Here is a 13,870-nt window from a genome sequence, read left to right as displayed (position 1 = left end):
AAAAGAGAAAAGTTCCTCTGATGGGGCCCAGAAAACCAACATTCTCTCCCATGTAACTTCTCAGTAGTCAGTACTTTAAAGGTGCACACACCGTCAGGTAATCTCCTTCTTAAAACACCCACGTTAACCTGCCTGTTGGGATTCTGTAAGCCCAAAAGCGCTTCTTGGGGCCAGAGCTTAACATCATAGTCACTAGGTCTCCAGGAGTAGGTTAGAGTTAGGAGTTGTGTGAAGTCTATTCATCTAATAGAGTATTTGGTATGTCAGTGTGTAGTACACTAGTAGGGATGCTTGGGGACTTCCAAAATCCCTGATTTATTTCCAAGCACATCTTAATCACTTCTGTGATTTTGGCCGATTATAAACAGTCCCTTGTCCTGCTTACGATTCTAAATTTAAAAATAGGCCAGTCATCAACTGGCTAAAATATTTGCCTTTCACTTTTATTAGCTAATTTACAAGAATGCCAACAGCTTCACAATGTACCCATTCTCCAGGGCTTCCTTTACAGCCAAGTTCTAATCTGATGGATTTCTCAAGTTGGACCCAAATGTGCTACTTTGAGTCAGTTGCACATTGCAGTTGTCACTTGGCCCTCGCCTTCTCTGTTTATGCACCAAGTGATCTATATAAAAATATGAGGTTCAGTTTATGATAATCTACATCCAGTTGAGTGAATAAATTGAAAAATTTTAAGCTATTAATGCAGAACATCTTTCATAGAGGGTTTCTTTTAAAAGAAGTCTCTCTCCTGGTAAGAATACATTTGTATCTTATCTAGTTAAGTCAGTGAAGCATTTTAAGGACTGTATTTATGATCTTGGAAGTAAATTAGAAAATAAACTTTAGATTACAACTATGTAAATAGCACAGCCTCTGGAAGCTAGAAATGAGACTAATGGAGAATAAAGAAAATATGATATTTGTGACCTTAAAATGATAGAAATAAATTATGGAAAAGTTCATCTTTAGATTTTCCATTTTTCCCTAAATTTGGAATGTCTTACAACTTATAGTTTTAAAATTCTATGAAATTAAAAACATCTTATGTCTAGTAAGAGATAAAGAGGCTATATAAGTCCTGACAACAACCTCTATTAAAATAACCTTTTTGCTTATTCATGTTAATTTTTTTTCTAAGCCATATTAATAACTTGTCCATTTAGCAATCAGTAAAGATTTTCCTTTGGTGCTGTATGTGTGTATGTAGTTAAACATATTAATATGACAAGATTTAAAATAACTGATGATGGTTTTGGGGAATTAGGAAGAGAGGGACTTTTCAGACACTGCACTGAGCAGGAGAGGTGCAATATGAGCTTGCTAGTTACTGGTGAGAGGATTATGAATGAAATGAATGGGTTTTGCTTTTTCTGAATAAGATGCCAACTTTTAGAGCAAGGGTAGAGACTAAGTCCTTGTTACTTTAATTACATACCTGTTCTCAGATATAGTGCAATCACTGTGGGAAGAACCTGGCAGTGGAAAGCTCAGATCTAACAGGAAAGTATCAAGTAGAATGTGACCATATTGATTGGTGTCACATTTCTGAGGCTTTAGGACAGGCCATGGCCTGTGAAGTAGTGCTAAGTGACAAGAAGGGGCCTCAGGAGCCTGCCTTTCTGACTGTCAAGGCCCTTCAAATCCAAGGCATCATGTCCTCTGCACCCTCAGCCTCCGGTCATTTGCAAGATTCTAGGGCACCCCAGTACCTTAGAGCTCATTACACACTCACTCAGAAATAAAACCATTATTCAGAGTAGAGTGCGAAAAGGGGCCTGCGTGGCCTGGGAGTGTGGTGATGGCAGGAGGGAGGCCTGGTGGGAGGCGACAGACAGGAACAGATTTCTCTCTGCAGGTGAAGACTTCTCACCATGTGAGGTCCCTGTTGCCTGCTCTCTCCCAGTGCCTGTGAAACCCTATACCTGCTGATGAGGACCCATCTGCGCCCCCTGGTCTCGGGCCGACACAGCCATCTGCTGCTTGGCACGCTCTGAGGTCCTCTGCCCCGACAGCCCCAAGATGTTAAAATCAGACAATTTCATCATCTTTGTAGGCACCAGATTTCACCCACAGAAGACCAAATATATTAAAAGTAGCCCCATGTCAAATACTTAGAACATAAATCTGACCAGCTTTTTATAATTGATTTTAAAAAATTAGGCTCTCCATTGGCTACTTAGTTTACAATTGCCCATGGTTTCTCATCAATCATCACATATTCTCTGGAATTCCTTTGAATTGAGAAAAGCTACTTTACAAATTATTTTTAACATTAATGACATTTTTATGCATATGAAAAGAAATGTTGGTATATGTTATATTTTATAGCTATTTATTTAAATTTTGCAGTTTTCATATTTTAGAGCCAATGTATTTTTTAAGAGGTCTCAAACCTTTTTTGGGATCCCTGAAAAGCTCATCGGTCCTCATGTTTAAAATGATCTGCTTATAATTTTATAACGCAAACACACACTGTTATTAGAAATACTATATCAAATATCATTTGCTCAGGGAAGCCTTCCCTGACCTGTAATATGTTAGATTTGTTTGTTATATGCTCTCCTAGCCAACTTTTCTTCCTATAAGAGTATTTCTATGAACTACAATTACTGATTATTTTTATTATTTTTCATCTACTATCTTCCTCCCCTGTTTGTTCGCTGGGGCCATGAGGGCAAGCCTGTGTCTGTTTGCTGTGTAGTCACTGACATGGCGTCTGGCTGTGAGTCAATAACCGTTTGCTAAATGAATGAAAAGAGAGTGAACCTGCCTCCTCTCACATGGATTCTGTTTCAGGAGGAGGATTTCATTGATATCAAGAGCCTGAGCACTGAAAACTAAAAAGCATTCTTAATGCTTTTTTAAAGAGGGAAGATATACCTCTTTAAAGTATATCTTTAGATTCTTTTCATAAGGACGCCCCCCTTTACAGTGTGGGCGCCCTTAGTGACAGCAGCCTGGACTTCTGCAGACGTGATGTGTTCTTGGCTGCTTAGCCCCTGGTTTTGGGTCTCTGGCTCTTCTAGACGTCTGTGAACTACCTAATACACTTGGCAAAGGAGTGATGAATCTTTTTGTTAACCACATAGAAATAAATTTAAATGTGAATATTATATTCAAATTTTAAAGATGCCCTGTATTTATGCTGGCCTTTCCCCAGGTGTAATCTTGCTTACCACACTAAAAAGAACTTTGCAACCTTAAAACTAGACCTTTAAAAAGATAATGGTTTCAATTTATTGAGCACCTAAGTAGGTGTCACACACTGGGATAAGGACAGCCCTGCCATAGCCCAGTTCATCCTCATACAGTTTAGTTTGTGTCCACAGGAACACGCAGCCAGGCCAGGCTCTGAATTCAGTCCCAGCTCCAAAGCCCAGGCTACTCTTTTGGAAAACCCCTTTCATTTTTATTTGAGTAGGATTAAGTTAGGCAGCATGTGTTGGAAATGGAGTGGCTTAACTGAGTAAGGTTTTGCTTTCTGTTGTAACAAGAGCAGAGGCCAGGCAGCCTCGGGTAACACAGCAGCTCCAGGGTCCTTCGCTGGTGTCCCAGGCTCCCCCAGGCTTCCCATTCCACCAGCCTGGGTCATGGCCTCCTTCTCAAGGCTGGGATCTTATCGTCACAAGAAGGCTGCTCTCCTCCAGGCTCCCCACACTGGGCAACACTGGGTATTATCAATTTCTCTGAGTGGCTAACTCAGAGAAAAACAGGGGTCTTTTTTGTTGTTGTTGTTCTGCAGTTTTTTATTATTGAGTTGAAATCTTGTCATGTTTATTGTTTTTTTAATTTCGTTTATTTTCAAAGAGAGGGGAAGAGAGGGAGAAAAAGAGAAACATCAATCTGTGGCCTCTTGCAGGCCCCCAGCTGGGGACCTGGCCTGCAACCCTGGCCAGGAATTGAACCAGCGACCCTTCAGTTTGGAGGCCAGTGCTCAATCCACTGAGCCACACCAGCCAGGTCTACTGTTTGTGTGTGTATGTGTGTGTTTTTAAATAAACTACCTATTTGTGTCATTTGCAGTTTTTTTCTACTTGGCTATGCATTGTTTTTTGTTAACACCTCTGTGTACTTAGAATATTAGCCCTTTGTCGTTTGATCATTTTTTCATTTTGGTTTTCATTTATCTTTTGAGGTTGTTTATGAAGTGTTTTTCTGCGTAGAAGTTTTAAATATTTAGTCTTATATTTCAATTTTTGTTTCACGTGGAAGGTATTTTGTAATAAGGAATGAATCTCATTCATGTTAACGTGGGTCGTGGCAATTCTCTTTATGTGGAGAGGTGGGGAGAAGGGGAGGAGCATAGGGTGTCGGACTGCAGCTGTCCCATAAAGCTGGGAGTTTTAAAAAGTGGAATTCTAACACATACTTTTGGAGAGGGTTACAAAAGAAGAAAAATCTTGAGACACTTGGGTTCCTAGAAGAACATTCAAAAGAGTGACATGTGGTTAAGGATCAAATGTTTACAGAAAAAATATTGAAATGTTAAAAACCTACTTTGTGTATGTGCACTATAAACATTAAACTATATGCCTTTAGTCTGGGAAAGAAAAGGGAAATGTAAATAAAATATTCAAATTTTAGTGTTCCAGTTTTATATAAATCACTGAAATTAAAGACATGCTATTCTGGTCAAAGAAATAAAAAGTCATTTTACTTAGCACATATATCACAGCGATGTGAGAGGTTATCTTTTTGAAACATTGATAAGTTGAAAACAACACTGTTTCTGAGGATTACTGTGCCCATTAAGACAGAAAGAAGATTAAATGTGTGTATTTAGTGTTTTGCTTTTTTTTGCATAACCAACAAAAGAAGTTCTTACATTAGACTTCAGATTTCCCGGATGACCATTTGAGTGGTTCTTGGCCGCCCAAGCCAGGGAGCCAGGACTCCTGTGGCTCAGGGACAGAAGTGAGTCCCCAGGAGGGCAGAGGGACACATGATGGAAACCTATGCGGTTGATTCAAACTTTCCGTGCAGGCAAGTTTTCTAATTCCTCCAGCTGCTTTATATTGTGATTTTATTTTTGATGGAAAAATAAGAATAACTTGATTTTTCATTTCTTATTGGTTTGCTTCCTTGATCTCTTATACCTTAAGGTACCCTTTGGAACTTTTTTTCTGTAACTGAGTTAATGTTTTTCAGGGAAATGATTCAACAGGTGAAGGAAGTTAAAAAAGTTGTTTGTATTAACTGGAACGAATAACTTTCCTTTGAAGCAACTTGTTCAAGATCACACAGCTGGCAAAGAGTAGATGTGCCGAAGACCAGGGCTCTGACGCATTGTCGCCTCTGAAGCGCTCCTGTGTTCCCAGAGGCGAGCTCCTTTTTAACTCTTTCCTATCGCTCTTTTTTAAATGTCCTTAGTGTGGTCTTCCCTTCATTCTTTTTCTTTCACTGCTAGTGAAAGACCAGTCACATTGTCCTTCTCAGTTTCTTCCTAATCAGCCAATAGTATCGAGTAGCTTTTCCAGAAAGAGTCCGGCTCTCCTGGCAGCCTCACTGTGGTCTGACGGAGTGAGAGGGAGCGGGACGGATTAGATATGGAAGGAGCTCCCGGAGTTCAGGTTTCAGTGCAGGAGCAGTGAGGAAAGATCTGGTAGGTTAATTAGTACTCTGTATTACCCATTGGATTACCTCCGTAGCTTGAATGTTGGGAATAGAGAGGGACAAAGGAAACTTTAGTGAGTAGAGAAACTATTTTGAATGGGAGTGTCCAATCACTTCTTCGTGATCAGTGAACTCAAAATCAAGCCAGGGTCTGAATTCTAGTTTCTCCACTTTTTTCTCTCTTTTTTGCATCATTAGCAATTTACCTAAACTTTCTTGGTCTCAGTTTCCTCACCTGTGAACCGGAATAAACCCAAATGTAGGTGATCTTTGTGAGGATGAAACACACATGTGAAAGTGCCTGTCCTAATGTCTGGTAAATATTAGCCACTGCATAGTTTTAGTCTCCTTCCTTTAGGACTTGACATCTTTTGTCTGAAAATTTTAGAGGATTTAATACAAACATTTTGAAGCATTTTTAATATCCTTAAATGTCCTTTTAACATGCTCTATGAATCTAAGGCAGAATAAGAAAGATCCTTAGCTAAATTTGTGGACAGGATAAGTTTTATCCAGCCATGAGACCAGGTGTCATTTCCTGAAGACCTTCTAAGTCATGAGTTTGCTTCTTTATAGCGAACCTGATTGAAAGCCACTAACTACCATTTGTAGTAAACGTACCATTTTTTTTCAGGCTGACTGACACCTTTTAAAAAAAAATTATTTATCTTTAGAGAGAGGGGAAGGGAGGGAAAAAAACAGGGAGAGAAACATCGATGTGTAAGAGATACATCGATTGGTTGCCTCTCGCATGCCCCCAACTGTAGACCTGGCCACAACCCAGGCATTTGCCCTGAGTAGGAATTGAACCAGTGACCTTTTGGTTCTCAGGCAGGCACTCAATCCACCGAGCCACACTTCCCAAGGTAGGCACCTTTTAAAACATTTATTTATCTTTAGAGAGAAGGAAACATCCTTCGGTTGCCTCTCACACGCCCCCAATCAGGGACAAGTCAGCAACCCAGACAAGTGCCCCAACTGGGAATTGAACTGGTGACCACTTGGTTTGCAAGACACCCCTCAACCTAGCAAGCCACATGAGCCAGGGCTGGCATCATTTTTTCCCCCAAACTTTTTATTTGATACAATTTAAAACTTAGAAGTTGCAAGAGAGTAAAAACAACTCCCCTATACCCTGTATCCAGATTTACCAATTGTTTATGTTTTGGCCCATTTGCTTTTCAAATTCTTTGTCTCCCTGTCTCTCTCACACATGGGCATGTGTACACTTTTTTTTCAGATAGTGTGAGAGTAAATGGTGGCATCAATCAGTAGCTTTACCCCCATTTTCATGTGTATTTCATAAGATTTCTTTTTGCATAGCACAGAATAGTAATCAAAATTAAGAAGTTTAATATTAATACAAAATTAATATCTAATCAACAGTTCATAATCCCAGATGTCGTATTCATCTTTACACATCAGCCACCCCTCCACCTAGGACCCAGCGGATGTACTGCGGTCAGTTATCACGTCTTGTTAATCTTCTATAACATGGAATAGTTTCTCAACTTTTCTTTGTTTTTCATGGTCTTGACATTTTTAAAGCTATCTAAGCCAGTTGTTTTATAGATTGTCCCTTGGTTTGGGTTTGTCTAATGCTTCCTGCTGATGACATTCAGGTTGCATGTTTTTGCCAGGAATACCACAGAAATCATGTGTTGTTTCTGCATACCACCTCAGGAGTCACAGGATGTTGACTTGTTTTATTGTTGGTGATGTTAACTTCAATCATTTGGTTAAGGCCCAATCAAAATTTGGCCTGGCAACATAAACACGTGCGCTGTATTTGGGGAACCTTGAGCCCAAAGGATTCTGCCCGCCCAGAGCACTCGTACTCTGCATATTCTGTAGAACCCAGAACGTTCTTTCCCAGGCTTCAGCACAGGCTCACCCATGTGAGACTGATTCACTAGGAAGTACAAGAGGAAGAAAGCTGAGCATAAGGTGCCTGTTTTGCTGAAAAGGTGGCAGCAGACACATTTGGGTTGTGGAGGGGGCAAGGTCCTGCACAGAGCTGCAGCTGGGCACTGGCCAGTTGGACCCTGGCTGCGGGGCTTGGCCCCCGCAAGCGCGGGCTCTTCTCTTGTGGAGGTTTGCCTGCTGTTCCTGCCAGCTGAGTTAGCAGTGAGCTTGGCCTCCCACCAATTCCGTGAATTTGCTAATAAATATTTCTCCTATTAAAATACAATTTTCACATAGTAAAGCGTACCTACCTGAAGTATACAGTTCAATGAATTTCGACAATTAAAGAGACAGAGGATTTCTACCACCCCAGAAAGTTCCCCCCACGCACCTCCATAGTTGCTATACACTGCATGGGTCCCTTCAAAATTCCTACGTTGAAATCCTAATGCCCAGCGTGATGGTGGTAGGAGGTGGGGCTTTTGGCAGATTTTTAGGTCATGAGGATGGAAGCGCTGTGAATGGGATTCAAGACCAAGTGAAAGAGGCCCCTGAGAGCTCCCTGGCCCTTCAGCCTGACGAAGTTACAGTGAGCAGACGGCCGTCTGTGAGTCTGGAAGCAGGCTCTCACCGGAGGGCAAACCTGCTGGTCCAGGGCCTTCCAGCCTCCGGAACTGTGAGAAATGAATGTCTGCTGCTGGCAGGCCAGCCAGCCTGCAGTGTTCTGCTACAGCAGGCCGAGCGGACTCAGGCACTGCCGCTGCCGCCTCCCTCGCCCACTCCCACAGGCAGCCACTATTCTGAGGTTTGTCACTATCGATCAGTTTTGTCTTCCTGAATGTGTAAGTTTATGTCTCTTGCCAAATTGGGGCTGTTCTCAGCCATGGTACTTTGCAGTCTCATTCTCTTTCTCCAGTCTTTCCACCAGAACTCTGCATGAGGTATAGATCTTTTGTTATTTTGTTAAGTCTAATATCCTGAAGGGTCTTTTTGGTTTGTTTGTTTTAAAGTCAGTTTCTTTCTGTTGTTCAGAGTAGGCAATTTCTGTTGCTATGTCTTCTCTGTCTTCTAGTTCGTGGGTATTCTTTCTTTTGTCCCTCCATTTTGCTGTTGAGCCCATCCACTGAGCTTAATATTTCCATTGGGTTCTTATATATTTTTTCCATTTGTTTTAAGCACATTCTTAATTGTTGAAGCATTTTCATCATATATGTTCTAAAATCTTTTAAGGGTAATTCTAACATCTCTATCATTGTTGGCATCTATTGTCTTTTTTTCATTTAGTTTGAGATCTTTCCGGTTCTTTGTGTGATAAAAAATTTTCTGTTGAAAACTGGACATTTTCATATTATGTTACGAGACTCTGAATCTTATTTATGTTTTCTGCACTAGTTGGCTTTTACCGACTCTCCCCCAGCCAGGGAATGGAGGTACTGCCCAGTAATTGCCAGGTGGAGGTAGAAGGCCCCCTTCCCCTCTTGACCTCTGTTGAAACCTGAAGGGGGACATGCTTTACTATTGCTGGGCAGAGGTGGGAGTTCCGTGTCCCTAGGTGGTTTCCACTGGCACCCCGGTGGGAGTAGCCTCATCACCACTAAGCCTCCTCTGACACCAGCAGCTGGGGAAAGAGAGATGCTTCATAACTACTCGGTGGGGGTGAAGTGCAAGCTACATACATGATCGCCACTGACACCGTGGGGCGAGGGTAGGGAGGCTCTTATTAGCCAGTGGAGATGAAATTCCTGATTCCCTGCTTGTCTTCTTACACCTCCCTGGCCGGGTGTGGGGCCCTGTAGGATAGCCTCACGAAGGTGGAAATCTAGGCTTCCCACTTGGTCTTCTGACGTAGGTGGGGGTAAGGTCCCAGGTTTCTCTGTGGTGTTTAGCTGGAATACAGCAGTTATTGGCTAAACATTTGCTGTCTTGCTAGGGTTTTTTTGGTTGACAACATTGGCATTTCTAGATTGTTGGCTTCTTCATCTTATGTGTGTTTTATATGCAACATTCAGGGTTTTTAGTTCTACTTCATGGGAGCAATCTATTCCATCTTTCTGGAAGCAGAAGTTTCTGTATTTTCTTTCATGGCACGTCTGCTCAGGCCTTTTGTCCACTTATAATTGCCTGCTTGGTCTTTTTTATTATTAAATTATAGGAGCCATTCCTATATTCTTGATATGAATCCTTTGTTATGTACAGGTTTTGCAAACATACTCCCCCAGCCTGTGGTTTGCTTTTTCATTTATTAAACTGTGGGATTGATGAACAGATTTTAAATTTTGATGAAGTCCAATTGTAGGTATCATTTGAAATAAAGTTTTACTGCTGTGAGCCATCAGTTTCTGTTGCCTGCAGCTGAGAGTGCTGGCTAATACAAGCTCGCAGTGTCACCTCATGACTTAGATGTACCTTGATTTTTACTTACTTGATACTTACAAATGCAATGATTTTGATGCTCAAAACATTTTTGGAATCTGTTTTTGGAATTGTCCCCACAAAAAAAGTTTATAAGCCTCATCAGAAACAAGGGTCATTATTTTTGCCTAGTTTTCTACCTCAAACACCATCTTAGAACTTAATCATCTGTCAGACTTGGATCTATAAACTTTGGGCTATTGCACAAGTAAAATTCACTCTCAAGATAGAGTGAATTGTCACAACAAATAATTGTTTAAATGGATGTGCTACAAGCTCTGATGTTTCTCAATGTCTAACTTACCTACATATCCACCAGTAAGTTTTGATATCATGGGCTTGGTTATAGACTCTCCCATTGTCAGCGCTTAGTCCATTTGAGTTCTCACTTGAATACTAGTCTTTGTAGACAGAGATATCCTGGAACCCTGAGGAGCTGAGAGAAGGAAGTCTTTTTTTTAGTCTTATACCAAAAAATCCACAGTCCTGCCAACCCAGAGGGAATAATAGTGAGGAATTAGAGAGTGAGGAAAGGCTGGGAAAAACAAGAAGGCCCCTTAGCTCTTCCCGAATGAAAGAAATGAAGAATGCATCTGGTACAGTTATATTCATATATTTAGACACCTGCTCCTGACAAAACAAATCATTTGGAGGTATTTGTGACTTAGATTGACAGTAGCTCTGCCTCCTGCTTACGTGGGTGTCTGGAGACTCCTGAAAACCCTAGAGTCTCTTAAAGAGGGTGTTTGTTTATCTCTCCTGAAGAGAACTGTAGTGACGTTGAAAGAGCTGGTCCTTAGCTCAATGGATTTCTCTGGCAATTAGGTGCTAATGTTGTCCATGAAAGATAGCAGGGTGGCATTCAATCCAAGTGGGATGGAACTAGCAAGGAGTTAGTGAAACCTAAGACAGAAGTGCCATAGGTACTGTGCCAAGGGGAATGACAGAACTTCACATCCACATCTATGACCTTGGACCTTTTTCATTCTAACTTATAGGTGTTCACATGCCAGAGTCCCTAAGGAATTACATAGTGTTACAAAGAGTACAGACTATACAACTGGCACATAATGATGATGTTAGTCACATTTAACTCCTTAGGCACATAGGGTCCAAGTTTTGTTACTTTTTTGTTTTTAGAATACATATTTATACACACACATAATGCTCTGGAACCACATGGTCATTATTTATTCACTGTAATACAAATTTGCCACGTAAATTAAGGATAATTGTTGGAATAATGCTTATGAAATAGGTTTTGAGGATATAACTGCTGTTTATTCTAATAAAAAGATTTTTTAAATTAGAATAACAGATTAAAAGCAAACTAAAAAGAAAGTAATCTTTACATAAATTTGAAAAAATTAAGTGATTAATATATTCCTCAGGTTTCCTTTAGTCAAATATAAATTTTTTTAATATTTTATTTATTTTTATTTTGTATTTTAAGTATATTTCATTGATTATGACATTACAGTTGTCCCACTTTTTTCCTCCCTTTTGTCCCCCTCTGCCCAGCACCCCCATTCCCTCCAGCCACTCCCCCCTTAGTTCATGTTGATGGGTCATACATATAAGTTCTTTGGCTTCTCCATTTCCTATACTGTTCTTAACTTCCCTCTGTCTATTTTGTTCCTACCAGTTATGTTTCTCATTCCCTGTACCTTTCCTCCCATTCTCCCCCCAACACAGATAACCCTCCATGTGATCTCCATTTCTGTGATTCTGTTCCTGTTCTAGTTGTTTGCTTGGTTTTTTTTTGTTTTTGTTTTTTAGGTTCAATTGTTGACAGTTGTGAGTTTGTTGTGATTTTACTGTTCATAGTTTTCATCTTCTTTTTCTTAGATAAATCCCTTTCACATTTCATATAATAACAGCTCGGTGATGGTGAACTCCTTTAACTTTACCTTGTTTGAGAAGCACTTTGTCTGCACTTTCATTCTAAATGATAGTTTTACTAGATAAAGTAATCTTGGATGAAGGTCCTTGCTTTTCATGACTTTGGATACTTCTTTCCAGGCCCTTCTTGCCTGCAAGGTTTCTTTTGAGAAATTAGCTGATAGTCTATGGGAACTCCTTTGTAGGTAACTCTTTTCTCTTGCTGCTTTTAAGATTCTCTCCTTATCTTTAATCTTGGTTATTTAATTATGATGTGTCTTGGTGTGCTCCTCTTTGGATCCAACTTCTTTGGGACTCTCTGAGCTTCTGGACTTGTATTTCTATTCCCGTCACCATTTTTGGGAAGTTTTCCTTCATTATTTTTTCAGATAAGTTTTCAATTTCTTGCTCTTCCTCTTCTCCTTCTGGCACCCCTATGATTTGGATGTTGGAACATTTAAAGTTGTTCCAGAGGTTCCTCAGCCATCTATCATTTTTTTTGACTCTCGTTTCTTCATTATGTTCTGGTTGAATGTTTATTTCTTCCTTCTGTTTCAAATAATTGATTTGAGTCCTGGTTTCCTTCCCTTCACTGTTGGTTCCCTGTATATTTTGCTTTATTTCACTTTGTAAAGCCTTCACTTCTTCCTTTATTTTGAGTCTATACTCAATCGTTTCTGTGAGCATCCCAACTACCAGTGTTTTGAACTCTGCATCTGATAGGTTGGCTATCTCATTGTGTTTAGTTCTTTTTCTGGAGTTTTGATTTGTTCTTTCATTTGGGCCACATTTTTTTTGTCTCGGCACACCTGTTACATTGTAAGGGGTGGAGCCTTAGGTATTGGACAGGACGGGACAACCCACCTCTCTGCATTGTGGTGCTGTATGTAGGGGAGGGGTCAAAGAGACCGAACAATGCTGCTTGCTGGGCTTTTGCCCTGCCTTCAGTCACTTCCCCCACTTCCCACTAGTGGATGTGCCCTTTCAGGTGCTGATTCCTGGGTAGGCGGGCTTGTGTACATTCTAGGATCCTGTGGACCCCTCCAATGGACTCTTCCATGAGACTGGCAGTTTCTCCTGCTGCCACAACTCCTACAGGTTTTTGCAACTAGAGGTTGTGAGGATTTATTTTTCTGTGCTGAGTTGCACAGCCTCTCTTGCTCCCCTGTTGTTCTTCCCGGTTTGTCCACGCTTGAGTGTGGGACTGTCCAATCTGCCAGCCACTACAGCTGCACATCCTCTCCACCCCCGCTGCCCATCTCTGCCCTTCCTATCAGCCTGGATGAATGTTTCTTCTTTAACTGCTTGGTTGTCAGATTTCCATACAGTTTGACTTTCTGGCAATTCTGGTCGTTTTTTGTTTTTAAATTGGTCGTTATCCTTCTTTTGGTTGTGCAAGGAAGTGAAGCCATCTACCTACCCCTCCACCTTGGCCAGAACTCTATTCATTTATTTTTAGAGAGAGGGGAAAGGAGAGAGAAAGAAAGAGAATCAGCGATAAGTTGCCTCTCGAACCTGCAACCTTTTTGTCTGCAGGCTTGCATTCAATCCACTGAGCCACTCAGGCCAGGACAAACATAACTTTCTGTCTCTGCTTTTAATACTTCAGATCCCCTCTGTGTACTGACAGAACGATACAGGAGTCTCTGCCTTTTGTGGGCCCTGGCATTGGGAAAAACTGTCTGCTTTTCCTGAGTATTTTTTCTGTGTTTCATAATTCATGACATTTTGTGGGCTGCAGAAGTCATGCTTGTTTCTACCAAAAATTCACCAACTCTTGAATATGGAATTTAGGTTCATCTAAAAATCAAAAACCCTTTCTGTAAATACTGTTGATATCTATTTCCATAGAATAATTCTGAGAAAAATATTCTTAAAATTTTTTATACCTATAAAGGTAATGCTTCAGCATGGTACAAGTAGAATAATACCATGTTAACCTTATCTTTAATTCATGGAGATTGGCCTAGTTAGTTACACTAAAATTTGATAACATGTAACACTAAATGTATAAAATATATTATGAACATTTGTGTTCAATAAAACAATAGCCCAA

This window comes from Pteronotus mesoamericanus, unplaced genomic scaffold (assembly GCF_021234165.1).
Source record: "Pteronotus mesoamericanus isolate MK-2021 breed Mesoamerican mustached bat unplaced genomic scaffold, CSHL_Meso_final contig_90, whole genome shotgun sequence".
Lineage (NCBI taxonomy): Eukaryota > Metazoa > Chordata > Mammalia > Chiroptera > Mormoopidae > Pteronotus > Pteronotus mesoamericanus.
The sequence above is the reverse complement of the archived record's forward strand: the minus strand, read 5'-3'. Positions refer to the sequence as shown.